This window comes from Conger conger, chromosome 9 (assembly GCF_963514075.1).
Source record: "Conger conger chromosome 9, fConCon1.1, whole genome shotgun sequence".
In the NCBI taxonomy this organism is placed as follows: domain Eukaryota; kingdom Metazoa; phylum Chordata; class Actinopteri; order Anguilliformes; family Congridae; genus Conger; species Conger conger.
In genome coordinates this window covers 17,719,445-17,736,188 of record NC_083768.1, presented here as the reverse complement: position 1 = coordinate 17,736,188, position 16,744 = coordinate 17,719,445, and the positions used below count along the sequence as shown (strand labels likewise).

Below are 16,744 nucleotides of genomic sequence, written 5' to 3'. Positions count from 1 at the left end.
TAATACTGGTAGGCCTTTTGTTATTATAGTACTAAGGCCCACATGGCATTGAAGACCATAACTAATGATGAAGACACTTCTGCATTCCCATATTAAAAGTATGACACAGTATTTGGTTTTAGTCACTTCTTAGCCCATTACTGCAGGTATAAAGTATTGGTATGAAGTGAGAACTGCACAGAAACGCACTGGCAGGAAAGAAAGGCTTATGGGGAGTGGGCCATAGGGTAACAAATCCCATATGAAGGTCTCCACCCATGGGTGGTCTGAATGAGATCCTGCAACATGCTGGATCCAATAAACCCCCATAGCCTGTAGCGTAGTGGTTCAGGTACATGACCGGACCTGCAAGGTCGGTGGTTCCATCCTCGATGTAGACACAATAAGATCTGCACAGCCGTTGGGCCCTTGAGCAAGGCCATTAACCCCGCATTGCTCCAGGGGAGTATTGTCTCCTGCGTAGTCTAATCAACTGTGTGTCGCTCTGGATAAGAGTGTCTGCCAAATGCCGTTAATGTAATGTAATGTAGTGGAGAGTGTACTCCTCCAGTTTAGCCCCCTGATAGATTAGACCTGTTTCCAATAATACAAGCTACCCACCGCAAGTCTCACCTCCCCAGAACCCTTTACTGTCCTTTGCTAGCAGGGTGAGTTTTTATTTTCACATGCACACGCATGCAATTACACGCACGCACACACAAGATAACATGCAGCTGCTTAATGTGTTAGACTGATACACATTTGTAAATTGGATTCTTAAGGATCAGGTGGGCTTCACTTGAGATAGACCAAAATCTGAATCCAGTGGTTTTATTATTATTTTGGAAAGGGCAAAGATCACTCATCCCAGTGTCCGTGTCTGTGTCTCCCACAAGATGGCAGTGTAAACCTGTTTCACTCTTGTCTAGGGCTTTCTAGTATTGCATTGTTTGCTCTCTCAGCTGCTGGGGCAAGCAGAAATGTAGCTGTCAGTTTCCTAAACTGTGGCTTCTATCACGGCAGACTAGGGAATGCAGTTACGACACAGGTATGTCTATGTGGGCAGCACATTGTATTAAAAATGTAGCATTGCTAAACTGTCAGAGCATTAACACCGTGTGTAGAATGTGTAGGCATGTTAAGACATGTTAAAACATGTTAAAGCACGTACATACTTCAGGGTAAACACCACACAAAGACCTTTGGCTTGGGAATTTAAAGACCTTTGCACATAGCTGCATTTTAATTGAATGAATTTGATGAGTTGTGATTAACATTCATTTACTACACCAGCTGGCCCTGATTTATTAATTAATAAGACAGAAGAAGCTAGTTAATGAATGTTAATCACAAATAATATTTAATTAAGCCAATGAAAATGTTAAGGATGTGAATGGTTATGGGTTCAATACAATATCGTTCAACTTTATTAATCTCCAAGGGGCAAATGTATCTAATAGTACTACTACTACTAATAATAATGCACCTAGCACATGCCATGTAAAAATGTCACAAGCACACACAGTAGGTGCAGTGTGAAACAATGACTGACTTTCTCAGCGTAATTGTGTCAGCACTCAGGGAGTGTGCATTGTAATACAAGCTGCTTCCTCGTCAGTGTGTCTGTGTGAAGGGAGGTGTGTTTTCACATCCGTGGAGAACAGGAGCGATGCTACCCCAGGCACCTGCGGGGAGTGGGTGGGGCTTTCTTTCAGGCACATTAACTAGGGATGCGGAGGGGTTAAGTGCACTGTTGAGACTCGTTATTGAATATTAATGAATTGTGCTGGCAGGGTCATCTGGTCATCTTCTCTCTTATTGGGTTAAAGCTGACTTTTGGTGCATAAACCTGTTTGACAACACATACTTACATTTATGCGTTACATACTATTGTATACATTTTCTTTGGCTTTTGTCTGTACCCAGCCACATAACTTGAAGAATTCACCCATTAACATTAAATATCAAATTTTGAATATTTAAATATAATGTTGAATATTCTGTGAAGTTAGTAAAGAACAGTGCCGTATTTGACCTTTTACATACACCATCTACTACTCATTGCTCACTCACATCTATATCTCATTCAGAGCATCTTCAAACCTGCAGCCAACACTGGCTTCCACATCTTCTACAGGGATGCTGGTACCTTTTCAGTATCATATGTTTGCTTTCCAGGTCTGGATCATAATTCCATGATCTTTTAAGCAAAATGTTTCAGTCCTTTTGTATCACTAAAAGTACCTACAGACAAGCAATACATACAAAGTATTTGATATTTCACCATATGGTGAAAAAAGGCAGTCATTTTATGGAGAATGATTGCTTCAGTGTGGGATGTATAGAAAAAAGTATATAGTCTTCCCAAAGCCTCTACAGTTGACAAAGAGTGGTTTTGGTAATTCACCCTCAGACGTATAGTGTGCCAATTTCTCATGTTTGGACTTGCCATTGACTTTAAGATAGCTGTGTTGTTGGAGGCTACATGTATGAATCCAATCTACTGAACAACAGGAGTTGGACAATAAAAACATTACCATGAGACCCATATCTGTCTGTTACTTTAATGGTTCTGGGCCCAAGTATAGGGTTGAGGCCAGCAGCTAAAGACTCAAGATCAATGGCAATGTAAGAGAGTGACACTTATTCCCATGAAAAGAGAAAAGAGAGACCTTCAGGCATGGAAAGTAATATCAAGGTGTCTGGCCGGTGTTGGCTCATTTAATGCATTCTTTAATGTGCAGGTCCAGAGACATGGGTAGGCGTGGAATGGATCTCACGAGATCGCTATGTCCAATAATCACAGTCATGGATCAATATAACTGCTTCTCGTGCTCAAAAACAGAGAACAAAAAAGGGAAAAAAACAAGGAATGTGATACAGTATAACCATATTTATTAGTCAGGGCTTACAGAGATGAAGCAATTTGTATTGTCCTGATTCTTCTGTGATTATAGACACTATTACACCCTGCAGACATGTGGTCGCGGTATACATCAAGCTTATAACGAGGACACGGACACGTATGGAATACTAACGGATCTGTAGAGTGCTCGTGAAGGTCCGGCCCTTTCGGCGAAATATTGCTGTTGCGACAAATCTATTACGGCCGCTGGTGCTAGACTGCGGTATGTCTGACCTAACCCCGCGACATTGATACAGCGAGAGGTTAAATGTACCCAACACGCCGTGCGAGTCAGTCAATAGCCGCTGCTTGACAGTGCGGTAGGGCTGTTTGACCCCGCACACACTATTTCAGTGCATCCATTACAATACGTTCTTTGTTATTACTTTTTCTTTACAGTTGGAAACGTGTAGCAGTCCTGCGACTGGCCGCAGTAATGAAAATTAAGTGTGCTCGTGAATCCGTAGCACGCTCTCCCAGGAGTGACGGGTAATGAGACTGCGGTGACATCATTAGGAGCCTTTTTTGTCATCAGAAGCACATTGTAGGTGTTTTCAAGGAAAGCCTGCATGCCTGACGTTTAGGATTTGGCAGCCTTCATTCTGCGGGCTGTGGAAAAGTAAAACACTCTGAGCGCTGTTTGAAACGGTGAGTAAAGGCTGAGGTGAGGAAGGTGCTGGCTGGGTTTACACTGTATGCAGTAGTGCTGAGTGGACTGGATCCTCTCTGTTCCTGGATACAGCTTCCTGCCTCTGGCATTTTCAAATGACTGCTTATATTGAAACTGATATCAATGAGCTGTAGCCTTGAGCTGGGAAATCCAGACTTAAAACATGGCAAGCTCTCATTACATCCATTGTATTGTGCAAGACACAGCAAGGTATGCTAAAATGATTACTGTAAAATGAAATGTTATTGTGAATAGGAGCACAGTGAAAATAATTCTATTCAGACACATTTATGGCTTGGTCCACATAATTCCATTACTTTGTGTCACATAAACAAACTTTCCAAAAAAAAAAAAACAGGGGTGAAACTAGTGCAATGAAACCAAGGTTTCAGTAATGATCACTAAGCCCTCCAAAAGATAAACTATGTAAAAGAGTAACAGTCTGTGCTTCTTTTGAATGTTTACCAAATAATATCTGTCAATTCCAATAGACACGGTATCAGCAATTCAGAAAGTGTGTATCCTATTCAAGTACTATAAATATTGACATTGCATGGCAGCAATGAACACCTTGCAAGAGTGTCCAAGAGAACAATCTACAAGGAAAATAAAAACCAGGGCCTGCAGGTCAGATTATAAACTGGTACTGTCACATAGCTATGGACAGTACTTCTGGCGATTTATTATGAAGCAATCAAAATGGTGTAATTGGAGCAGAAAAAAAAAACAGCAAAGCTATAAACCATGTAATCGAGATTTGTCCCCCATTCACCCTAACCAGACTGACTTAACTGAGTTGACAAAAAAATAATATTACAATTAACCTATTGAAGCAACCTTTTAAATTGATATACATTCATGTATATTTGTATCTACTCGATTGACACAAACAGTTATTTAACTTTCTTAAGAATCATTAATATATACAGAGTTAATTGCAATATGGAAATTGCTCTTTTAAGTTGTAATGAGCCCTAAAATGCACTCTCATTTTAATGAGATAAGTCCCACATTTGCATTTCAGCTATAAGGTTGCATACATCAGAAAAAAAAAGGAAATATGTTTCCTGTGCACAGCTTATCTTTTAAAAAAAAGAATGAAGATTAAAATCTATCAACATTTGCTGCAATTGCATATAGTGTTTTTCTTTTATTAAATATGACATATGGACAATATTTACAATATTGTGTAAATATGCCCACTGTATAGCATCAAAGCAGAAGAAAAATGACCCAGTGCTGTAATGTATTGAATGTATTGATTAATTGTCTTTCTGTTTGAATGTACTAGATACATTCCTCTGTACCTGAATGGTAGTACAGGAATCTGCATTTTTTGTTTTCCTGAGATAAATCAAGACAGCATATCAATTAAAGTACACATAGAGATGAAGCCATTTGATGTACAGTGGGGTGCAAAAATGTGGGCACCCCTTGTTTAAATGTCTGTTACAATTATTACTGTATTACTGTATGTGAATGAAAGCAAACCTGAACTCTAAATGGTACAGAGTTAAGCATTGACACCTTGCTTTTTATTGTAATTTTTTACTGTTTATAAATAATAAAAAAGGAAAAAATTGGGAATAATTGATTACTAAGGCCCAGACCCAGGTGATTTACTCCTTCAATGAGTCAGGTGAGTAATAATTCCAGGGCGGAACCTTTTATTCTGAAGTAACTACATGCCTTCTAAAGTATCTAACTGCCATAGTTGTTCTGTCCGGTGTTAACAGCCATGGGTTCTTCAACAGTTGTCCAAAGGCTTCAGAATGAAGATGGTTAATTGGTTAAAATGGAAGATAAATGGAACAGTTCAAGTCAAGGCAAGGTCTGGAAGACCAAGAAAGATTTCAGATAGAATGGGCCGAGACCTGGTGAGAAATGTTCAGAAGAACCCACACATCACTGAAAAAGAGCTGCAAAAAATTAAAACCAAAATGTAATTTTTTTGGCCACCACCAAAGAAGATATGTTTGGTGAAAAATGGGTGAAGCCTTTTTAGAGAAAAACACCTTGCCAACTGTGAAGCATGGGGGTAGGGCCATTATGCATCTGGGTTGTGTGGCAGCTGGAGGCTTAGGAAATATGGCGCAAGTGAAAGGAAGAATGGATCCCACAAAATACCAAGAAGTTGATATTTGAAGTTGAAGAGAGGTTGGGTATTCCAGCAAGACATAGCATAGCAAAGCAAAGCATAACTCGAAATCAACCATTAACTACTTCTAGGAAAGACAAATTAAGGTTTTGGAATGGCCATCACATTCCCTGGATTTTCCCTGAAAATCTGTGGAGTGATCTCAAATGTGCCGTACATGCAAGGTGGCCAAAGAATATTTCTGAGCAGGAAGAATGGGAAAAAATTGAAAGACTCTTAGCAGGCCACTGGAAGCATTTACAAGCTGTTATAGTTGCCCGAGGAAGGGTTACAAAGTACTGAAAGCATTCCCAAACCTTTGCACGGTGCCTTTTTCCTTTTTTAAATTTATTATTTTGAAACTGTAAATCTTGCTTTAAAAGTTGAAGAAATGTGTTAACTTTGTACCATTCAGAGGTCAGGTTAGCTTCTGTTCACATAGATATTAAATATAAAAGACTATGTAACAATATCCTTTTGTGTGTCATTTTTATTTATTCTTACAATTATTTATCAGTGCAGTGTCAAGCATAATGAAATAAATGCATATAAATCAAATCATACTAAAAAAGTAAAACATCCAAATTAAGCTTTATGTTGTAACCAGTCACTGCAAGCTGCTGGTGTCCTGCAATCTTACTTTATTCTAACTCCAAGCATTCTGAGCCAGACAAGACTGCTGATTATCTTAGCAGAGATTATCTGACTGTGGACACCAACAGTGAGCAAAGATTGATTACCATACGCTGTTTGAACGAAAGTACCCTGATGAGGTGAAATCGTATAATAGGAATGAATCACTTTACCTTCGTGTAAGAGGGAGGGAGGGAGGCAGTTGGCATTTTACTAGCTGTAATTACAGGGCCAGCTACAGCAATAGAGCAAGCATTGTTCCCTGGGCATGCAAGGCCAGATTTTCACATTATCGCTATTTCTTAAAAACGTTTTCTAGATCCGCATCAATTCGATTTGTGTTAAAAAAACATCCTAGAAAGCAATTAGGATGACAGCCATGAGTCTTTTCCTCTCATTTCTGATAAAGTTAGAGAATATATTTGGAGGGATTTTTTTACCATTTCTCCATGCAGAACTTTTTGAAATCATTGATATCCTTTGGATACCCTCTTCTACAGTTCAGACCACAGGTTTTTCATGGGATTTCATTCAGACTGAGATGGCCTTTGCAGAATATGGTTGTTGTTTTTACTTAACCATTTCTATGGGGATTTGGATGTATCTTTGGAGTCATTGTCCTGTTAGACAATCTACCTATGACCAAGTCTCAGCTTCCTGGCAGAGACAACCAGATTTTCTGCCTGATTTCTCTTGGCTCTTCTCCTTGTATGCAATCCATTTTGCCACCAAACATGTGGATGGTGTGTAGGGCCAAAACATTCCATTTGCTCATCTGACCATATCACTATCTTCCAGTCATAATTCCAATGAGGTTTGGCAAACTCGAGAATCTTGGTTTATTGTGCTCAGTAAGGGCTGTTATCGTATCACCCTTCCAAAGAGGTGCCATTATATAATTTGTTTGTGTATCTTTTCTGTACACTGTATATGCTCTTACTTAAATTTGTTTCATTGTTTCAAATTGTCTAAAATTTCTGAATGATACAAGGCTCTTCTTTCATTTATGTCTTCAACCATGTGTCCAGCAAATAGTTTTTGAGATATTGACACTTTTATAGGACTAGTACAAAATAGGAGGAAATTGCCCTGTGGGTAAGCAAAGTGGAAAGGGTCAACTAAATTAAGTAAAATTTCATTACCAATTTCACTTTGTTTGATTTTATTTACAATAATTGTTAGGGGGGCCAATAAATTTGGCACCTGTAGTTTTCAGAAAAAAAATTGATTACTAAATAAAAAACATTGAAATATGAGTGAATGTATTTAAATAAAAGTATATAGTTTTCGCATATGTTTGAACATAACAAATAGATCGTTATCCATGTTGTTTATATGCAGACTTTTTTCTCCCCTTTTATTAAGGGTGCCAATCATTTTGGAGCCCACTTCATATATATTAAGTAAACCGATATGCAGTGTCACTCTATTACTAATATTGCTACTACTTCTACAGCTACAAATAAAAAAGAAAAAAAAATTCTATGACCTGTCAGAATAGAGCTGATGCAGGCAGAGTCCCTAGACTTTTTGGGGCCCTCGGCAAAAAATTATTTTGCCCACTTCGCCCTCCAAAGCATTGGCCTCTTCTGATTCTTTTGCTTGGAAAGCAGTGCTGCTGCTGGGGCCCTAGGCACAGTGCCTGGCCTGCCTCGTGGGAAGGAAGGTTCTGGACGTAGAACCTGGAGGAAGTTACTGGAAGATTCCTGTAACAGAGCGTTGGTGAAATCCATTCATCATCCAAGGACAATAGGGTTAATTGCATTTATATTCTGTTTGTGTGAGTAAGTGTAGTGTTTCAACATGTCTTACTAATTGTTCCAATTTTTTACTGGACTAAAGACGGACCCCTCATCATCTCTAATTATATTATATACAAAATATATGCATAGCTTTAAAGTGCATCGGTTGCTCTGTATATACAAGCTGGACACAAAAAGGAGAGAGAAAATGCATTGTTTGGGTGTTTGGTGACATATTCAACATATTCAGGCAATGATTCAACTAATATATCCAGCACAGGTAAATTCAACAGAAAAAGACAAGTGTAATATTTTTCACTGACAGGCAACTTTTAAAATGAATCTTGGTGATTGATAAACTTAATTGCTTTCTGACTGAAAAAAAATGAAAGTAGCAATTAGCAAATCATGAGTTGAGGACAAATGTTGATTGAACGCAGGCCTCGAGCCACACAGAAAAACAGGTGAAATGGAAGGTGTAATTCCACAGTCGCAGACACATTTCTTGTCTGCTCCCTCAGCCATATGGGTTGCTCCATGCTGATCGGAGCTCAACACACTGCCCCCTGGCCACAGCAAGCGCGCCCCAGCATCTGCTACCTTCCTCTACTTTATATCTGCGAACGTTCAGGGGTTACGGTGCGTTGGTGCTGCTGCTACTAATCCACACGCACAGGCGACGTCAATATTTTCCATCCTTAGGTTACTATGGGCTGACATGCAACCTACAGGAGTACATATTCTGGAGAGATACGTTTAGTGAATGCTTTGTACCCAATTTATCATCAAAATGGATGGGAACTGAAGTGGAACACACATCATTACCATCTTTTGAGGATTGCAGCAGTGCAGCGTCTTAACTGCAGATGTCATTTCCTTTGTCGATGTTAAAAATACCCACAATGTACAGTGTCACGTTGTTTGTCTCCAGTATCTTGCTTGTTAAAATTACCCTTTCCTTGTAGAACGCGGAAATATCTTGCATTTAAGAATGCGAATGTACGGCATCCTTTGGCCAACTGAGCATACTTGACATTTTCAAGGTCACCTTATTTTACATCTCGGCAACATCCTGCCAGCGGTTGAATGCATTAGTAATGTTGACAGATATGCACAGACTACAGCATTTGATCTCACACTTATTAACAGCCTGGTAAATCACATTCTTGTAGGGCCCTCCACACCGATAAAATAAAGACACAGAACAAAAACACAGAAGCGCTTGTTGTTTATGATTATTTCATTTGTTGTAACAATGCCGAATTGGAAATGTGGCATTTTCTTTTTTTATTTATTTTCTTCCAGTTAAGCTGAGGGCAGAGCTTGACACAAGAAGTCTCTGTTTCATCTCTTGAGCGAATCAATAATGTATGGAACTCCTTGCATCTCAGAGGGAATGCTTACAACCAACTGGAGCCCTGACAGCACCACGGCAGTGAGGGTCTCTCCATGTATGAGGCTTCCAATTAAAGACAACATTTAGAGGATCTCCAGGAGAACATTTGGTGCAAGCCTCAAAGTACCACCCCCCGAGACTCTCTGACCTACTCCCCCACATTTTATTGATCTTCAGGCAGATGTAAAAGTCTATTGAGGTCATCATTCATTTTTTATAATCCCAAGAAATGTCAAATGTGCCCTAAAAACATATTTATGTCAATTTTAAGCGTGTCAACACAAACACCAGAAAGGATTGATACAGTGTGCAAGGAGTTGATATTTCCTGTTGCCATGTGTGTATGTGAATGTTGATGTAACACATTTATTTGGGTAATATGGGAATTGTAGTCATCCAATTTGATTTTATAGTCTACTGTACAGTCAACTGTTCCTATTTTCCATGTTTTTTCCATACAGCATTAGTGTATATATAGTGTAGTGGTGACAGCCTTTTTAATGATTATTTCAAGTGTTTGCAGGAAAATGTATACAAACACTTAATTTATCAATAAACAGTATCAAATGTAATCAATTGGTAATGACGTGTATTCAGTATTCAGTAACTCCAGTTTTATGCATTATTTCTGCTGTTTTCCTCCTGTACCATTGAATATGACTGGCTTATAGATTGCTGTGTAATAAAACATTCATTATGCCACCATGCGTGGCTGACCCTTGGCTGGGACTAATTGGATGCACTTAGTCCAGGGACTGGCCTCTTGCTGTGATAAATATTTAATCACAATACGATCCCTCTGCTTTTTTTTTTTTTATTGAGCATTGAATATTAGCCATTCGCTTTGAGAGATAGCACGCAGGGCATAGCCACTATACCTGACAGGAGACCGCCAGTGGCCTGCTCCAGTCGATGGAGATGGTGTCAATTATTTCTGGGAAGGGACATTCTTACCGTGTCTGTCAGCGACATGTCACAAACCTCCAAAGCCGGTGGAAAAACACAAAGGGGACATCACGCTGCTCTTCTGAGGCTATCCGGAGAAGGACGGTCCCCAAAGTGGTTTGACACTGTAAAGCCACGACATGCAACTAAAGCATGCCAAGTGACCTGGGGCAAATGGCCACTGCACACAATATCCGCATATTTCAATTCCTTTCTTATAGTGTAAAATAGGACGCCGTGATGCCACAAACACCAACTGGAATATAAACCATGGCCTTTCGGATTTTTCCATATATTAACAATTCTACACAAATAATGTAAATATCTTTGACTGTCATGTACAGTATATCTCTCACATTGTCTAGGGAACTTTATTTGCCATCAGTAGATTGCGGTCTTGAATCCTAAGCAGGGCACTGGTATTATATTACCTTGAGCAAAGTACCAGTAAATCAACATTTTTGAGGAAATCCCAGTTTTCAACAATGTTCTACAGTAAGGACAACTCCTCCAGTCTACTTTAAATCATTAGCTTAGCCTGGAAGAAAATAAGCTTGACAAACAACAGCAACATAAATTGCATGCGATTAAATACTCAGTAACCTAAATATAAAAATAACATTTTGGGCCTTCTTTAGAAATAACATATAGGGCCCTATTTTTGCAGTCAAGGCAGAACTGTCAAACAAGCAGTAAGTCCCAGCAGTGGTTAAGTAAGACATGTCCAACTCAATTTAAGCAATTCCATGGCTAGAGATGGGAGAGTACCTGCAGTACAGTTTTAAAAGAGGTTGCTTTGAGGGGTGGGTGTGGAGGAGGTTTGGTTTCATTATGACCAATTAGATTGGCTGCTTTTTTTCCATTTAATACCGTTTCGTCATGTCTGATATATTTGGCGAATAGATGCAATGTGGCCACTTGTAGATAGCCTGCAAACTAGAGAGGGAAACCTGACATTAGTTTGTGCATTTCCATCTTAGATGGATATAATACTCAATAATTGTTAACAAGGAAGTCACCGCACATCAACCAATGAAGAAGGCTAATCATACTGTACTGTACATACTGTATAGTAAACAGTAGGCATGGATGACTGATGGACACAGTAGCATTGAAACATCAGTTTTGCACCATTAATGGGCTTACTTTGCATCTGAGTGTTCCGGACTCTACTCAAGAATTATTTGTAAAAATATATATATATTTGTTGCACTAAAACTTGTTTTTAGGCTGTATTACATTTTGAGTTAACCAGAATTTGTGACCTATTCTATCATAATCAGTCATAAGTCACAACAGCCAATTTCAAATAAATCGATGTTTGCAGTGGTTTTGTTTCATTTGGCCTTGGGAGATATGCTGGGCGGTGGCATATAAAATATTTTTTCCACAGTAACTACTTGATGTTCGCATAACCACCACCAGGTGGTAAATGTGAGCACTCCAACCCATCGTTGCCTGAAATACTTGCAATGGTCCAACAGTAGGGGGCAGCAGAGTGACTGTATATTTCTAATATAGGCATAGGTTTCAAGAACAGTCCATAAACTCCTCCAAAGCTAGCCTACAATCTAAAGATACAGTGAACTAGAAATAGCCATAAATATTTTGTGCGATAGTTGTCATTTCACAAATAATGATGTTCATGATTAGTTTAGCAAGAAACGTAATGTAATAAAACTGCGAAATGGCAGCGCCAGATTGACTCTCCACTAGGGAGAACAGTAGTTCAGATACTTATCAGCCTCTTATTTGCAAAAGAGGGCAATACAACTCCAGCCTCACCACGCTCACAGTTGTACAACCCTTACCTTGCCACAGACTCAGAGAATAAAAGGCATATTCTAACAATCCTTGATACCCTTTCTCCATGTCAAAAAGAATGTTCCAATATGAGAATAAAAACATACAATTCAGTAGTTCCAGGAATAGACAGGGGTTTTTTTTTTTTTTAAGCTCACTTTTGTTGAATGTCAAGGGTAGCATATTTCCAGTTTATTAGAAATAGAAGTTTGTTTTGAAAATTATTCGATACAGAAATATTTATGGAACCAACTATCCCACCTGCTTATGAAGCTATGACTGCTTTCTGACTAATGTTGAAGTTTATTTTGAAATCCATTCTGCCATTTTCGAGAAAACTATCGATTTGCCGAGAATACCTCAATGAATGTCGCCTTGATCTACTTCTTATTGTTGTGTAAATGCATTGCTAGGTCATTTCAGTACCAAACTAATGTAAACCATGGTAAACTTCTTGTATGGGGTTTCCTGCCCTTTCCAGCAAGGTATAATGTCTCATATTCAGGTGACGGGCAGTTTAGGAATGTCACTGCGTTTGCATAGTAGAATGAATATGCAGACATGCGGAAAACATGCAATGAGCATTTGCATTGCAGTCAGACATAAATCTGTACAGAATAAGTTTTCACCACAGGAATGGGCTATGTCACTGTAAAATTATGTTTGTAGCCTGGGGGTATTTATCTGGCTGTTAGATAGATGCTACAGATAAACCTGTTAATTTTGAATGTGAACAGGTTGGTTAGAAAGCATTAGGGTGCTTCATCTTTTTGGATAACCTTTTGGACAATTTGGGCATGCTTTATAAAAACATACTCTCATATATGTGAATGAAACATGGACAAATGTTCATTTTCTTAGCATATTGTATCAAGTAATCAGTTTTAATAGAATAATGAGCTTTTCTGATGATTCTCTTTTTTGTGTCTGGACAAAAAGATTGTGTGCGTCTGCGCTTCATTTTAGAGGCATGGTGGACCTTTCCTGCTTTTTAAAATTCTGTGAGAACAAGTCAAGCAGAACTTGCATTGCATAAGATATTTAGAAAACTTGCGAAAAACATAGCCGAATTTAACAGAAATATACTCAAGAGTTAAATATAACGAAGTAAATGGAACAATGTTACTACCCACCTCTGCAGGTTTCTTTAAATGTCCGTGGCTCTAGCCTGGGCTGCATCCCTGGGTCTGATGTAATTTTTCTGGCTGATGCAGAAAAAGGGTCTTTCCCGGATGCTGGGTTCTGCTGTCTCAGGAAGGTAGGTAGGTTAATCGGATTTACTTGTTCACTTCTTTCTATGTTGCAGAACGATAGAAGGGTTAAGTTAGTAAACTGACCCTGTGGTGGAAGCAGTTTCAATAGCTAACAGGTTAACGAGGTAACGAGTTAGAAACCACTGAAAGTGCGTCTCTCCACGCATTCCTCTGTGTCTGCAGGCCTTCACTCTCTCTTTCCTTGATGGGGTAGGCCTAGCCTAGGGTTTGTGCTTTGCTGCACGTCCTAACCCTGGTTGGTTGGTATAAAGACCTGGTTCAAGAGGAAGGGAAGGTACAAGGTGGCATTTAACAGAGTTTTATAGCTGCAGGAAGATGTATGACGGTCTTTACAGGATGTGATGTACTGTATCCAGCCATTCCAGATTATTGCATCACCCGACACCTGATTTGTCAGCACTAACTTTTGGCAGTTTGGTTGCTAGCTACTCGAATATAGCTAGCTTGTGAGATGAGATGATTAAGACTTGATCAATTCCATCCATTTCATATCTGTTGTTGGTTGGTTGTTTTCCCATTAACCCAATAGCAAGCTAGAAGAAGGCCAGCTATAAGTTTGCTATCCACCCAAGTAATGGCAAGAACGTGAGCGTGAATAAAAATGCAAATGTCATTGTGACCTGGCATAACACCACTCGATTACACCACCTTGGGAATTACGCCCAAGGAAATAGTTTGTAAGAATCGAGGATTGGTGATCAATCCCCACATAGGTGTGTTCAACTAAATGAAGCAGATTACGTGGATTCAATAATAAAACAGAGTTTATTAATTACAATCCTAAAAACAACCCACACAAACCCACAGGGCCCCAAAATTATAAAATGAGCCCGAAGGGTTTCCCCGCCGCTAGGGGCGCTACTGGGTGCGTGCGGTTACGGGTCCGTCGAGGGTGGAGGACTTACCGGAAGTGGAACCTCGTGAAGGTGCCAGCAGACATACACACACGCACTGTAAATCGGTGAGATACGGACACGGTGAAATATTACACACACACACACACACACACACACACACACACACACACACACACACAAAGAACGGCCCCACTTCCGACGGCGCCGTAGCGAGTAGCGACCTCCACGCCAAACCAGATTCCAAACCACTGCAACGTAAACAGTAAGCCGCCCCAAAGCTCCAACTCGATCAACAGTTGGTTTGTCAATAGTACGAGTATTAAAACTAGAAATAAATATGGAATCCCAGGGAAGGCGGATACAACACAGTTTAAAAACACAAACGCTCCACGTAGCCAGTTACCGGCGTATTAATAGAACTGGCGCCCCGCTATCCACGTTCCTTAGCTCTTTAATGAGCCTACGCGATAAACGCGAAATTCTAATGTCGGCAAAACAGCAGCTAGCAATGTCCTATAATGGCAGAAAAACATTTGTTAGTGCACATGTAATGTGGCGTTCTTGTAAACGCGATATTGTCGCGCATTTTAACCATGACATTACCTCGGAAGCTAAATGATTAAAAGATTGAAATAAATACCTCAATAGGCTATGCGCGTGCAGAACCTCAAGCTCCACCACTTCGTCTATGGTGACCTACAACAACAATTTTCATCAGGCTTACATGGAACATTACGTGGCTGCAAGTAACAGAGCAAACTGCAACATACCTTGAAGCCATACAGGAACCTGCACACAAGCAGGGAAGAACAAGAACCCCAACAGGTAAGGCATTTCCTTGTACCCGGTTGTTGCAGGCTATTTATAGGCCCCCTGAAACGATTAATACGCGCGTTAGCAAACCAGATACCGGAATGCACATTAACATATCCTATTTGCTAGTTAGGGTGTTTAGTAATCCGTAACTGGTAACCTGTTACATCATAATGCACAATCAAAAATCAGTTGATGCAGAAATCTTCACCACACATATGCTCGCAGTCATTTTCATATCTTTCCCCAGCCAGGGGGAACAATCCATTCAAACACTCCACTGATAATAACTCTAAAGACTAGCAAAATTGTACAAATTTATACTAACTTAGCACTATTCCTAAAGAAAACAACATGGGGGAAAAAACACAATTTAATATAAAGAATAAATAAATAAATTAGGCCTTTACCATTGATGCATACTGGTTTCAATCTGTCACCCATAGATATATCATAATAGCCAGAAATTTCCAAGTGCATTTTGATTGAATAAGGTTTCTATCCAGTATGTTTCTTCCTTTAACTTGTTTATTTAAATTTTTAACCAATAAAATATTCTGGAATTATAGTGCGTAAATACTTTAAATCAATCACCTACAACCAAGCTTACTGTATTTGGATTGAACAGGGGCCCTCTGTAAGTCACATGAGTGAAACACTCCTTATGTAAGCTCAACAACCAGTGTAAGTACAGAAATATGGAGTACTTCACATAGTTGCTGTATCTGCTGTAAACACCGAATTGGAGGTTTATAACCAGTAATACTGTGCTGTGTGGAAGGAGCAATTACCTGTATGGTATTTTATATTGGCAACGGGATAATGTTTTTCTCTGAAACTCACTGCTTAAGAAATACAGACATGAGCAGCGGTTTGAATAATGCGATCAACTTATGTCCTGTTCCCTGGGGGTGGTGCCTAAGAAGGGAAAGAAGTAATCTGAGGTCTACATCTACATTAACCGTATCCCACAAATCACTGATATTAAAGAGGGAAACAGCTTTCAAGTTCTCCCCATGACTGGACCGAGGGACCCCGCGATTCAGAACAGAGTCCCATTCAAAATTTTGATTTACAGTTCTGCATTTGAACAGTGCAGCTCTGTACAGACTCTGCAATGGTACAAAATCAAGTTACACAACTTCTGCTTCCTTGGCTCTAGGCCCACTATTCAACACCCCTGCAAAATTTTACATTTTTAAATGTTTTTCTTCAGATTGTAGTCATCATTAAAATGGAACCTTCACCAACAGTGTATTACAATGGACTTAATTGTATCCTCTGAAAATTAGATGAGTCTTTTTATAACTTACCATATTTCTAACGCAAAGATGAATGCTGGTAGAGTTAATTATTAATCCATTCCATACATACCAAAGTGAAGAGAGCGGTGTGGGAGAATATCTTCTGTTAATGAACGGAATTTTACACTGATTATGGATATTGGCCGGAAAGAACGAGGAAACATGATAATTCCCCTCACCAGCTAATTCATGTTCCCATCTCGCTTTAATCAGTTTCAGATTTTATTCTGAGAATGGGATGCCATTTTAACTAAATAAATAAGAATTGGTGACATTCACTGTAGCA

At 39.4% G+C, this 16,744-nt stretch overlaps 1 long non-coding RNA gene across 1 annotated transcript; it reads right to left on the bottom strand.

The window, feature by feature from the left end:
• Positions 1 to 13,561: 13,561 nt before the first annotated feature.
• LOC133136312 (uncharacterized) lies at positions 13,562 to 15,164 on the bottom strand. Its single transcript, XR_009709508.1, has 4 exons — positions 15,112 to 15,164; positions 14,982 to 15,037; positions 14,390 to 14,435; positions 13,562 to 13,737 (listed from the first exon to the last, which is right to left on the bottom strand). It is a non-coding gene; the product is annotated as an uncharacterized LOC133136312 (long non-coding RNA).
• Between the last annotated feature and the right edge of the window lie 1,580 nt (positions 15,165 to 16,744).